The sequence below is a fragment of the Astatotilapia calliptera genome, chromosome 7, assembly GCF_900246225.1.
Source record: "Astatotilapia calliptera chromosome 7, fAstCal1.2, whole genome shotgun sequence".
NCBI lineage: Eukaryota > Metazoa > Chordata > Actinopteri > Cichliformes > Cichlidae > Astatotilapia > Astatotilapia calliptera.
This window is the reverse complement of record NC_039308.1, coordinates 12,881,784-12,895,430: the sequence shown is the minus strand read 5'-3', so window position 1 is coordinate 12,895,430 and position 13,647 is coordinate 12,881,784. Positions and strand designations below refer to the sequence as shown.

Below are 13,647 nucleotides of genomic sequence, written 5' to 3'. Positions count from 1 at the left end.
TCGGGGTGCTGGCTGCTTCCTGACACCTGTGTTGTATGTGTGTGTTAGCCTGAGGGATGGGGCTACCGAGCTGCTTATTTTTAATGAGAATGCTCTCTGCTTAGCCTCACATGCCTCTCATTACTGCCCGCAGACCCAGAGAGTGAAGAAAAGACGAGGATGGGAGAAATAAATATAAAACAGATGGAAAATGGTAATGAAAGATCCTTCTGATTTTGATCCTCACTGCCAAATACAGTATCAGTGCTTGGTGTGTCACAGCCTTGATGGAGAGTAACGTATGATTTACATCAAACAGCATCCAACTTGGCTCCTGCATGTGCAGCTACAGAAACATTTGAAGTAATAATTACACAGGACCAATACAAGTGGTTCCATACCTGATGTGAAGCTATAGGTAACCGGATGTTAGCTTAGCATGCAGTGCACAGTTTTCACTGTTTTCAATCGAGATGTTAAGAGAATCTAACAAGCAGTTTTTTTTTCTGATTTTGCAAATATGGGTGCGCTGATCTTCTCATCAGAGTCTGTGCAAAAAGAAAAAATCATCTAAAAAAATCTATTCCATTGGAAAATGGCAAACCTCTTTTGTCCCTTCCATTCAGCTCCCCTGTTCCCAAAGCTCTTAAATGCTATAAGAAAGACCCTTTTGTGGCAGACCTGGCTGCAGTGAAATTGCCTATGGTTCCCACATAATAGCCTGCCATCTAGTCTGGAAGGATTCAACAGCTGAGCTCCAAACACCGACATCTAGCTCACCTAAACTAAGAGGTATTAGGTTAAATGTGTGTTGGGGCATTTTTTTGGCAATGCTTTAGAGAGGTAAAAATAGTAGTTGGTCTGTAACACTTGGGGAAAATCCCCTCAGCTGTGCAATTTGGAAAATAATTCACACTGTTGAGTTTCCCCAGAGGACAAAACTGAACTCAGAACATCAATCTGAAGTCTTTTCCTTATCTGTTATTATGTATTTCAGGGCACTTTTCTGTAAAGTTGTTCTTCCTGTTTTCCAGCCAACATATTGATTCTAAATTCATCCAAAATCACAGCCAAAGGATCAGATTAAGTCATAGCAAGTGCGCTTTCAGTTTTGACTCTCTGCGAAAAATTGAACTTAGCTCGGGGGAATTGACTGAGAGGCCTACTGGCCTGTGGTTTATTAGTGTAAGTCCCAGTGATCCCAGAGAAGCTGCTGTGTGTGTCTTGTATTATTTCAAGCTTACGCCAAGTTTTTGTGGCAGGATACTGCTTGTTTTCCCACTGTTCATAAAGTCGATGCTAGTGTCGATTAGATCTTATTTGATTGAGAGATTTCAACACAAACACAATCTCTCTTTTAGCCACAGCTGTTGCTTTGAATGGCTAACGGAGATGAAGGCATATTAGTTTATTAAAGATCATTTTTTGTGTACCTTGTAGCTTATCAAATTCTTGTAGAATTTTTACAAAATATTTCATCAGTGCTTTTTTGTCCCCATTGGTCAGGCTACAGAACAATCCCAGTGGAAATGATGTTTTCTCAGGTATAGAAGAAATGAGATGGCTTATGGTGAGTACTGGAAGTAAAGTGATTGGATAGTATTGGATTATTTTACTGGTTTTACTGGAAAATCTGGTGTAACTGAGATAAAAGTTTAAGACATGATGAAGTGTACATAATTAAAGAAACAGCACCAACTGCACAAGCATGACAAGCTTGTCGAGTTCAGTAACTCCAGTTAGTGGAAAGAGGGCCTAGCAGCAACCAATTGGCCCTAGTTGCATATCTCAGCACACCTATCAATCAAAGTGGACACGCCCCTACAAGAACAATTGTATAAGAACAATTCTCTCACTTTAGAGTTGTTATGAATTGTTATGAAGGGTGAATCTGTCCATGGAGGTTAGAAATGTTTTTTTAAAGTGTCCCTAGTGTCCCAGGAACCCTCACCTTTCAGCTTTGGAGTTTGCTGCTCGGTCAGTTTGGAAGCAAAAACATAATGAAATAGAGATTGTGGATAAGTAATTTGAATTGAATTTGAATTGCTGACAGTGGATCCCAAAGAAACTGCATGTAATCATCTTGGAATTTGTGAAAATGTAGGTGGTCTCTGTCTCCACTGTTTGAATCAGTCATGGATTAAGAGCATTGTCAATCCAATGCTGGCAGAGAAAAGGTGTCCTTTACCGTCACAATCTATCATTCTGCCATCTGCACACAAACAAGCAAACAAACAAAACTTCTGCTTCCTTTTGAGACAGTCTCTGTGTTTGCTGACCTGTTATCATCACCTAATCTGGTCCACTTATCCTGTGTTGGTGTTTCTGTGCAGTCTCTTGTTATGTCAGAGTACTGACCTGATCATTAACTTAGCTGAGTGCTATCTCTGGACAGTAACCATTAAAAGGCCCCAACATCACTGAATAAAAGGGAAGAGAGACTGCCATTAGTCAGTTATCTGCAGCCTGTAGAGTGTGTCTGCCGTCAGTATGAAGAGGGTAGAGAAAGCTGAATGTACTGCTGACAGCTGAAACATGTTTAATCACTGTCAGTGGTGCTGTTGAGATTCATTTTGTTAGCTCCAAAGTGATTACTTTCTTGCTCCTTGTATCGACTGATAATGTAACGATTTAGTATTATTTTTTTATTAGTTCTTGTTTTACTCATGAGTGTGTTTCTGCTGTGACTTTTAGATCATAGGGTCAGAATTTGGCACTAACAACTTAAAACCATCACGGTTTGTATCAACAGCTCAGGCTGCTGTTGCTGGGACCACCATATTTTTTTGGCACACTTTGGGCCCTGCAGTCCAAACTAAGCATTGTTTAAACACCACACCATGCCTACCTGATTATTGGTGCTGACCACGTCCATCCCTTTATGATCCCTGTCATAAAGAGCTTATATATATAAAATATAGTCATTTGAGTCAATATTGATGGAACAATAAACACAAATGTGACCATTGTAAGGACTCTGGATTGAGCTAGCTGACAGAACAGACACACTGCGTGTAGCTAAAGTAAAAATGTTCTAAAAATACAGGTTTTTCAACTTTTGAATATGAATAGAAGTAATATGATAAAGCCGGCACGATAAGGTTGGAAACACGAAGAACACAAGCAGAGTAGTCAAACACTGGGTTGAAGTTGGTTTTAAGTTTTCCTGAACTGAGGGAGTGATTCAATAGTTGGAGTTTGTACTGCAAACCTAACATCTGGACAGAAGATATTGTAATTTCTTTGATGCACACAGAGCTTAAGAGTTTGCGCTGTGGTTGTAAACATTATGCAACTTTGCTACTGAGCCCCAACTGAGGCTGCACCTCTTCTCTTTTTTTATGAACATGTGAACCAGTTTAAGAGTTTCTCCAGGTGCAGTTGCTCCGTAGTCTCGGGTTTAAATGGAAAATACCAGTGAGCAATGAGGAAAGGATGCTCATTATTGTTGGGGAGCCAACAATGACTGAACTATAGCCCTCTGGAGATGGTGTGTTTTTGTCATTTGGACTCATCACTGCTTCGTTCTTGCTCTCTACAGGTTGTGACGATCTGAGAGAAGAGCCTTACGTCTGGATTTCACCGAAGAGATTTTGCCTCTGCATCCACTGCCGGGTCCTGCACAGGAGGTCGGTGTTGTCGTTTGTTGTCACGTGCGTTTTTGCTTTCATTTCATCTGTGCTCTTTGGTCAACTGTAAATATATAGCTTTTCCTCTGGAGCAAAACAAAACAAACAGAAGCATGATTTCCTGCTTTTCTTGTCATGATATTATTGCAGTTCCTGGCACCTTTCTGTTTCTAGTGGAAACACAAACTGTTCCCATGGTCCTATTGTTCCAGGCAAGTGTTAGGTAAATCTTGTAAATCCCAATTTTAATGGATGCTTAAAAGTTTCATTGCAACACCTAAGCTGATCATTTTGCTGGTGTTAAAAGTCAGCAATGCTTTTATAGTTTCTGAAGTTTCTTGCTCAACAAGCAACCTGATATGTGGGTTTAAGACTTTCCATGGTAACACAGCGACCTCCACCAATCAGAAATGTCGCTGTTCCAATTTGTTTAGATTGTTGGTCGAGGAGGGTTTTTTGTGCCACTGCAAATAAAACAAGGTTTCTACTGGAGTGCTCACCACCACTTCACAATGTCGTAGCTCACAGTAAGTCTGCTTTGAACAACAATATGAATCACTGTTCATATTGTGCTTTTTACTGGCCCTCATTGAATCTGCTCTGAGGTAGCATAGGTAGTTGGCGCACTTGTACTGTTGTGTCTGTGCTGCAACAGAGCAGATAGGTATCTGCACGGAAACTGCATGTTCCCACACTGACAACAAAATCTGTGTCAGATCCTCATGTGCTCATGGACGTGGAAACTGCTGCGCCAATACCAGTAGAATCCTCGTCTCTGTGCAGCCAGAGACCTACGCAAACCGACACCAATGCAAGGCTGTTAATCCAGCTGCATATTCAACAAATGTGATTCAGTGTATGACTTTCTTTTTTCTTCTTTGCTTCACCGCGAATCGTCTTGTGACCCCAGAGATTTATGAACCATGAACTTTGATTTAACTGAGGGCAGAAAAGCATCTTCAGCAGCTACACTCAGTCTTTTCATTGTCTGCCATGCTGACTCTTAAAATCTGTTTGATATATGTCTTTCTGGATGAAGTAAGGAAGTTGGGGGGTGTCCGGATGGAGAAGCGTGTTTTTCCAATATGGAGGAAAACAATGGAGTCGGAGATATTGTGCAGGAGACCACCTGTGAAGGTCATTTCAAAGTGGAAAGCCCCAACTAACACAATAAACAAAAAAGTGTTTGTCACTTTGCTCTTTAAATAGGGAGACTTTGTGTCAAGCACTCACTTCCTGTTATCTCATAGTTGTTTTGACTGAACCTCATTTGTCTTCACGCTCTGTTTTAAACACATCCAGTTTAACTGAATCTGAAGTGTTCAGTCATAATTCAATCTGAAAGCTTTTATTTCCACTCATGTTTTTTTCAGTTAAATTTCATTTTAAAGAAGGATGTCTGAGGTTGTTATTCTTCCAGTATGAAGCATGATGGTTTTTATCCTCACGTCAGCTCCAATTTAGACCGATTTTTATCTATTGTGTCTGCGGGATGCAACAGTGGTACAATCTGACAAGAACAGGGTTTTTGCTTGGTATTCATAAGAAAAGCATGACTTTTCAACACTCATCTCTTTGTCCGCAAGTGAAAGCACCTACACATCTCACTTTCCTCCCCCAAAACCAGTCTGACAAAAGCAACACGCTTCTTCATTTCCCACCTCTTCTTTTTGTTCTCAGCATCTCCTCATTTGTCTCCGTCCCTCATCTACTCACCTCCTACACATGCTGTGTTTTCCCAAGGGCCTGAAAGTGGGGGATGATATCACTTGACACTTTTATTATCCCAAACTCAAGTGAGAGCGAGTCTGGTGCCAGCATTCCTTGGTAGTGCTTACTTTTGATTTTGAGCAGAGTATCAGGTTAAGTGCCCTCAGCAGCCATGGCTGTGTCCCCCAGGGGTGTTCGGATAAAGCAGGTAGAGCAGTCTCCGTTTGCAGGGGGAGTTTTTGTTACTCTGAGCTATAGTGGGAAACTCAGCTGGGAGTAGCAGGTCAGCACCACAGGGAAGTTAGGATTAAACTGCACTCATCCCGAGCACAAAACACAGTGAGAACAATGCTTTTGGCCCTTTCTAGAAGGAGGGACAAATGGCGTCGACCCAGCTTAGCACAGTGACTGATTTCCTGAGTCTGGGGGAGAAAATAGGATTTGAAGTGGAAGGACTTTTCCCCCCACCACGACCCCCTGCGTTTTTGGACCCCAGGGCAGTTTGCAGAGCTAAGGTGGGGCTAGAAATGGTTAAGCACAATGGAGACAGTGTTAGGCCTGAGGGGCCCAAACGCTGCAGCTCTCTTAACAGTGAGGAAACAGGAGTGCTGGTGACTCCTCAGGGCTCTCAAGTCCATCAGCAGCCAGAGGAAATAGGTGTGAAGAATGTGGCCCCTAATTTCTTAAAGTGGTATTTTCTCTTAGTGGAATATTTTCATTTTTTACTGCACCAACACTGAATCCCTGGAGTCTGGCCAGAACTCTTAAGTCAAGATCATGCTTTATTAATTTCAAATAGTACATCTAAGGTGTCTGTTTTTCTTCATTTCCTTCAATTTTCCAAAACATAACATAAAAAGTGTAATTAGTTTGCTTTGATTTCAATATCAACTTGCAAAATCTAAATAGTCACAGTGAAAAATGCAACAGCTTAACAGTTTTAACATTAAGTATAAGTTTTAAGCAGATACAGCACTATAAAAGTTTGTTTAAGGTCCCACTGAAATACAAGACTGAGTCGGTTACCATATAGCTATCAGTAAAGGATAACTTACAATCCTGGATATTTCCTCCAGATTTGCTATGTAACAGTTTTGAATTGAATCTAGCTGATTCTCAGCTGTATTACAGTTCATCTCCTCAGGTTATAGCAACACTGCTGAAGCCAAAAAAGGACTATTACAAGTACTAAACGTATTAGACATTACTCATTACTTGACAGAGAAAGTAATTTGTTACATTACTCATTACAATACTTTCTCATTACTCTGTTAAATGATTTTTTTTCTATCTTTCTGTCTATCTGCACAGATAATTAAGCTTTGTCAAGTAACAACATAACTTGAATTGAATTTAGTATAATAACACATTACATTACTGATTTAGTGAATGTGATTACAGTAGCACTCCTGAGTAATGCTAGTAGCACAACAAAACATATGAGATGGCTAAGCTGGAAACCCTGGAGATGAAAAAGTGGTGCTGTTGTGGAAGTGCCAAAAACCACAGTTCATAGCCATTTGTGGCTGACTCCAAAACTGAGTGAAACACTGTAGAAAACTGTGTTAAAAAAAACGTAGGATGCCACATCTTGTCTGATTTTTGAAGCTAAGGACGGTCATGCCTGGTTAGTAGTTGGATAGGAGACTCCTCAGCCACTTATTCTCAGCTTCTTAACTGCTAAGATATAGCAATCTGGAGTCAGAGCCGAGCCAAGAAGAAAAAAAAACCTGTCTTCTGTGGCAGGCAGAGAGAATAATCTCTAACCCCTCCTCTTCTGTGGCGATCCGGTTGGCCACCCACTTTGACGCCAAGCTGTGATATGTCAGATGGTCGTTGTTTTCCTTCACCCTCTTAACCCTCATGGCGCTGGCTAACCGTACGCCGCTTGTGATATGGTCAATATGAGAAGATGAGAGATTGTTGACCTCTGGCTTCCTCCACAGAGGCGCAGCTGAAGAATGACTTTGTCCTAAACTGGATGTGGATCACAGTGTAATTCCCCTGCAGAAGACTTAGGTCTACCAGAATCACTCCTGCTCCACCTCAGCAGTGACACACAATCTGTCAAGATTACATAAACAGATGTTTCTGGGGCGAAATGGTGACCGCATGCACAGAGATCAAACAGAGGTGTGCATGTTTAGATCCAAATGTGAATGTGTGAACCGTTGGTATTTTATGATGTTCTTCGTGTTTAAAAAAAAAATACTGTTGTTCTGTTCTGTGGGGGACGTGTTATAGCGCCACACCTCTCACAGGTGTGCCCCCTGCTGACCACTAGCTGTGGCTTCTGTAAACCGTACCACCATTATTCCTTTTCCCTCCTTGTTTCTTTCCCACACTCCCGCCTTACTTCCTCCCGAGCTCAGTGTTGTGATTCCCTCACCTCCAACACACATGTGTGTTTTTGCTCCAGCGGTACTCCCGAGAAAGTTGATAAAATAGCAAATATGCTGCAGAGATAACACTCCCACGCTAAGATGCAGGGAAGTAAAAGCACCGCTGACGAGAGCTGAATGGATAAAAACGAGCGGTGTGATCTCGCTGGGGAGATTTATCTGTCTCCTGACCTCAGCTGTCGCATTAGATAAATGGATCGCTGTCAAATGTGTGAATAAGACGCTGAGGTTGTGAGTGACGATGAGCCAGTGTCAGTGGAAACTTACATCATGTTTGGCATTGCGTAGCATGAAATGAGATGGCACAGGCTACACATACCCAAATATTGTGATCAAAGTGTATCTATAGCATAGAATAAAGTAGTACTAAGATCCTAATTTTAAAAAACAGATTGTGACGAACTCAGTCAGTATGCTGCTTGATATTTGCTGACCTGTTAAGAAAGTTAATGCCTGCTTGTTTTTTTAGCTAAAGAATCAGTATTCTTCAGCTGACACCGTACAGTCCTGCCCAGAATGTTATTTCAGTAGATGTGGACCTCGTCCCCTGTGTGTGCGTGTCGAACATCTGTCTCCATGTGCCTGCTGATGGGCCTCAAGCAGCCGTGGCCTTGAAGTGGCAGATGGTCATAGCGGCTCCCTCTGTGGGATTCAAACTCAGCTCAGGCTTCTCCGATTGCGCAGAAGCAAATGTACATCACTGCAGTCTCCCTACATACATTTGTCACCCCTGAGCTGCTTTTAGGCTGCACTGATGACCCTGAGGTGCTTTTTTTGGATAACTAAGGAAGGTTATAAAAACAGGGATAACATTTTCTTCCATGTGCTACCATCATGTGCAAGATGCTCTGTTTTTGTCTGGGTGTTTGTTTAGTGCTTTAGAGATTTTTGTGTAGCAAACTGCATCTGATTTCAGCACTCAGTAAGCTGTCCCCCCCCCCCCCCCCCCCCCCCAAACTGGAAACTCCATAGGCTCTCATCAGAGCCAGATATTCCATCTGTCCATCCGTTGTCTCCAACTCTTTCCATATTTTTCTCCTAATGCCATCTCTTTCCACCGCAGTTCTTAAAAGCGAACTCGGGGCAGCCTCTTAAGGGTGGCTGGACGTTGGAGTGACATAACATGTGCAGGCAGAGCTCAGATTGAAAACATGTGGAGATAAAGCCTCAATGAGATATCTGTGGCATGTCTGGGAAGCACGCATTGACACGAGCCCAAATAAAGCATTTGGTTTCTCTACTATGAAATCAGTTCCTTCCTGACTCAAACTGGGGCTTGGGCACACCTGAGTATTCAGGTCACAAGTGCATGCACAGTCATGTTAATAAGTTGTTTGTTTTTTATCATTATTAATGCAAGTGTATAAAATCAGAACATGCTTCGGGTGGATAAACAATAGAGTTCTCTATAAGTACACCAGGCAGTAGTAGCTCTTTCAGGGACCACATTTAGCCATGACTCGCAAGATAGAAGAAACACCATTCAATCTGTCACAGTCAGCTGGGATATATAAAGCACTCCCAAACTTGGTTTCAAATCCAAAAGCTTGCAGATTTTTACACATTTATTTTGTTTATTGGGCTACTTGGGGTCAACAGAAGAAGCACTGACACGTTATAACACTACACAGCTGCTTCATGTTCAGTGTTGTGTTTCTGTCTCTGAATGGATGTAAGAAGAGTGTATATTTCTTTTTGCTCTTTGTTCACTTTCCACCAGCTCTAGAATGAAACATGTGGCTCTAAATGCTTCATTAGCTACTATTATTCACTTTGTGAGTCCAAGCAGACAGAACACATTTGGATTTGAGACTTTTCTCATAGCTAGTGTGAGTTAAAACTGTAAAGTGATGAGATGTCCCGGCCCATCAGATTTTACTTATTTTCTTATCTTTCTTATCTTCCATGTTTCAGAGTTAGTTTTTTTGTCTTTTGGTTACTTTGTTACTTTGAAGTTCACTTTTCCCATGTACCTTGTGATTTTCTGTGTTTGCTTGTTTCCTCCTGTGTCACATTTGCTCCCATGTCTAATTGCCAGTCATCTGTGGATGTATTCCTGTCTCATTATTAACTCACTGAACTTTACATTTCCTGGATGAGCCCAACAAAGACTTGACATTTGTTGTTCCGTCCTGCATTGATATTCCATTTGGAGAACCAAAACAATAACCTGCAAGCCTGAAAAAGGCTGTCAACCTCCTTTTAAAAGGAATAAGGGCTCAGGTGATAGCTTTTTGTGCATGTGTAACTATATACATCATGAATCCATATATATGTAAATGTTTTTAAGTTTTTATGAAGAATTAGGGCTGTTTAGACACATTCATTTCTAATTTTAATGATTATTACAATTTAAATATATGTCATTTTTTTTCTGTTGATCAAAACAAATGTATTTAAATACTTTTTATATTTATTGTGGGAGGCTAATGAGAGCATTTTTTGTAATTGGGCGAAAAAATTCTTGTTTAGGTTTTCCCAAAAAAAACAGACAATCTGGCTCCACTGTCCGTTGGATTTCTTTTATCAGTCGCCACCCCACTTTTTATTCTCTTCCTTTAAGTCTTCATGATTCCACAGACAAAAGTCTGTCGAGGAAAGATGAATGACTAGCAGCTCAAAGCAAGACACCTTATGTTCTATTTGGATCTGTATGAATGATGTTTTAGCCTGGCAGGCGTCTGGTGTGTACATGTAGATGGTTACTCCCTGCTGATCCACTGGTCTTTGATGTGAGCGTCTGTGCTTTGTCAGAGCTCCTGAGGCTGCCAGGAGAAATCTCTGAGATGTTGGTAGCTTTCTCTTTGTCTGTGAGAATCAATTGAAGTCTCTGGGTGTTCTGAGTTTGTATCTCTACATAACAAATATCGTATCTGAGAACTAGGCCCACTCACAGTCAGGATAATGAGTAAAAATATTAACTGAAAGTGGAACTGATTGGTGTCTTTTCGGAGAACTTTTCGCCCCAACATCTTGAAACAGCGATTATCTGGATAAAAGCTTAAGCAACAGCCAGTGTGCAGTGACTCTGTGTGCAGTACATGGAGGTCTGATAACAAAACCAAACCACAGGAGTATAAAAGAAGTAAATTGAACAGTGTGTCTTTTCTGATGTAAACCGCCAACCTAAGTGTATCCAGCTAGTTCTACTACATTAGTATTCGAAGCAGTAAATGGCAAGAAGCACATAACCGATGTATTATTTTTATTCATTTATAGATTCTAACAATTACTGCTTACTATAGTAGTAGCTAGTAGTTAGTTAGCTAGTAGTTACAGTGTTACATTTAACTTTAGTCTTGTCTTTACTTTTGTCTTGTAATCCTAAAAATAAAGAAAACTGTAAATTACTTTTTAATATAAAGAATAATGAAAGCTTATATTAAACAAACAAGGTTAACCTGTTAATTAGCTAGCTACAGCTTTTCACTTCTGCTGGATGCTGCGATCACACTGTTGGACGGATATGAGTGCTCTGGTTTCTAAAATCATTTGACATAAAGCGCCACTGTATCAAGAAATAATAAGAATTTTGAATTGTATCACTGCTATTACAGAAAACTGTATGTTCACAGTATAAAAAAAATTAAAAAGCCTGGAGCCTTCGTAGCTGTTTTGTTGAGTGTGACTGGGTTGAATTAAAATGGCTCATTTAACTTCTTCCCATACAACTCTACCGTAGGAGGAGGATGAGTCACCAGGGTTTATTAGAAAATAGGTTGAAGTTTTATTAGGTCTAGCATGTATACATCTGCATTCACAGGCTGCATTTTTGAACTGTTCTGGCCTGACTTTAATTGAAAGTGATAAGAAAGGCCTCTTCCTCATGCTTTGCAGGTTGCATTCAAGTGTCTAACTGACCTATTGGCTTCTCTTCCTGTTTGCCTCCTGCCCCATTTTATTATTTTTTTGTCTTCATATGGATCTCATTTGCGAGTGAACACAAATGTCAGAGAAACACTGTGGCTGAGTGCACTGTTGGCTGAATGCACACAGTGCTGCTGTAAGCAATCCCAGGGCACTTTTCTCCCATCAGCCAGAAAGGTTAATCCATTAGTCAGACATCAAACCATCTGCTCAATCAGTCAGTTAACAAGCATCGAGGCAGCTATCTTTTACAGCAGTCTGATGTAACAGGATCTGTGTGTGTCATCGTTCATGGACCCCTTTTTAATAGAAACAAGCCTGATTACAATTTTTGAGTTTTACAAACTAAATAGCAAAACCTATTTATATTCAGTGTGCCATTTTATACATTAGTGAATAAATCCTGCACTTCAAAGGTTACGTATATATAAGCTATATAAGTAATTGTTTTCTTTAGGTATACTTGCATACATACTTATTCCTTCCCTCTCACCCAGCATATGCTACAATCTCCCAGCTGTTCTAGGGGGGATACTGAAACATTCCGAAATCAGCCAATAGACGTAATCTCTTCCTGGGTCTGCTGTGGGATATCTTCTCAGCTGGATGTACCCCAAGCACCTCACCTGTGACAGACACCCAAACCATTCCAGCTGTGCTCCCACCAAATAATCAAGCTCCATATCTATACGACTGAGCTCAGCTGTCAGTTCCTTGCTCCATTCATCCTTGACTCATATATAATGAGCTTCTCCACCTGAGGCAGCCACTTGTCCCCACACAGGAGCAGGCAATCCATCCTTTTCCTGCTGAGAACCATCATTTCAGACTTGGAGATGCTTATTTGCATCCCAGCTGTTTTGCACTTTGTGGCAAGTGGTCAATCAGGTCAGCATGACCACCCACATTCAGTCCCAAGCCCAGCGAGCTTGGCACTGCAGCTAACTCCACCTAGAATTTCTATCCATAAATGTTCCCAACACATCCAGTAAAAATGGATGCAACCAAAATATGTAATTTACAAACCAAATTATAGAAATGCCATATTGTAGTTTATTATTAACATGGATAAATAAGTGTTAAACCAGTCTATTTTGAAGTGATGCTCACACAGCTGTATGTTACCCAAATGCTTAAAGTTATATATTTCAGATTTAAGAAATTGAAAATGCAAATCTTATTGAAGCTGATAGTGAAATGTTGGGCTTGGATGATTGAGAAGGTGCAGTGAGCCATGAAAACAGAGCGAGAAGGTGAGAGAAACTGAAACCAAGAGAGAAAGAGGAGAGAAACCCTGGGCAGCTCCACATCTTGTTATTTTAACCCAGATTCAGCACTGAAATATGGCCACCATGTGGACCCTTTCAGAAAGTTTGGATCTGCTGTCAGTCTAGCCAATCAGAGCAGATGCATTGGTCCAAGAGGAGGGACGGTGGGAGGGTCCTGGAGTCTCGAGCGTGAGGGAGGTTATTAAAGTGTGTGAGCAGAGGAGAGCAGGGGCACAGAGGCCGCATTTACAGGAGAGCTGGACTATCCACAAGCCAATGGAGACAGGTTGGACTATTGTCTCATTTCTCTTAATTTTCCTGATTTCATTTCCTGTTTAAACAACTGGGTTGACTCCTGGGGTAAACTAAATCTAAAGAACTGCCTTGCTGATGCAGTAAAATAGCATACCTTGGTCTTAATCACAGACTATTTATAGTGTTTCGGAGCTCCGGGATTCTGAGCAGATGTGCAGAAGTGGTGAGAAACAAACTCCTTTGTTAGTGACAGAAACTGTAATTTTCCTTAAATAAACAAAGGAAAGTCTTGAAATACAAAGAAAGACAGATGCTGTGCTTTCATTGCAACTTATTTACAGAGTTGACGTTGACCCAAATATTATATTTGTAAGACTGCTTGTCATCTTTTCACCATGTGGTTTATCTTGAATGGTTATTAGTTATTTAAGACCAATCACAGCCTGCATTCCCCCTCTGTAGCTGCGGGGGCTTCTCATTCAAACAGATCCTCACAGATAAAATCAGCACACGAGAGGTGTGGCTGGGAATGCAGGG

General features: G+C 41.0%; 1 protein-coding gene across 3 annotated transcripts in view; it reads left to right on the top strand.

The window, feature by feature from the left end:
• lhfpl2a (LHFPL tetraspan subfamily member 2a) overlaps window positions 1-13,647 on the top strand; it is a 36,840-nt gene that overhangs the window by 9,641 nt on the left and 13,552 nt on the right. Inside the window, exons 2-3 of one of the 3 annotated variants that reach the window (XM_026173160.1) lie at window positions 1,486-1,549; window positions 3,521-3,608. The gene's annotated coding sequence lies outside the window, so the exon portion shown is untranslated. Of the gene's footprint in view, window positions 1-1,485; window positions 1,550-3,520; window positions 3,609-11,935; window positions 13,142-13,647 lie in introns of those variants that run through there. The other 2 variants (XM_026173159.1, XM_026173161.1) reach the window with 2 other exon arrangements.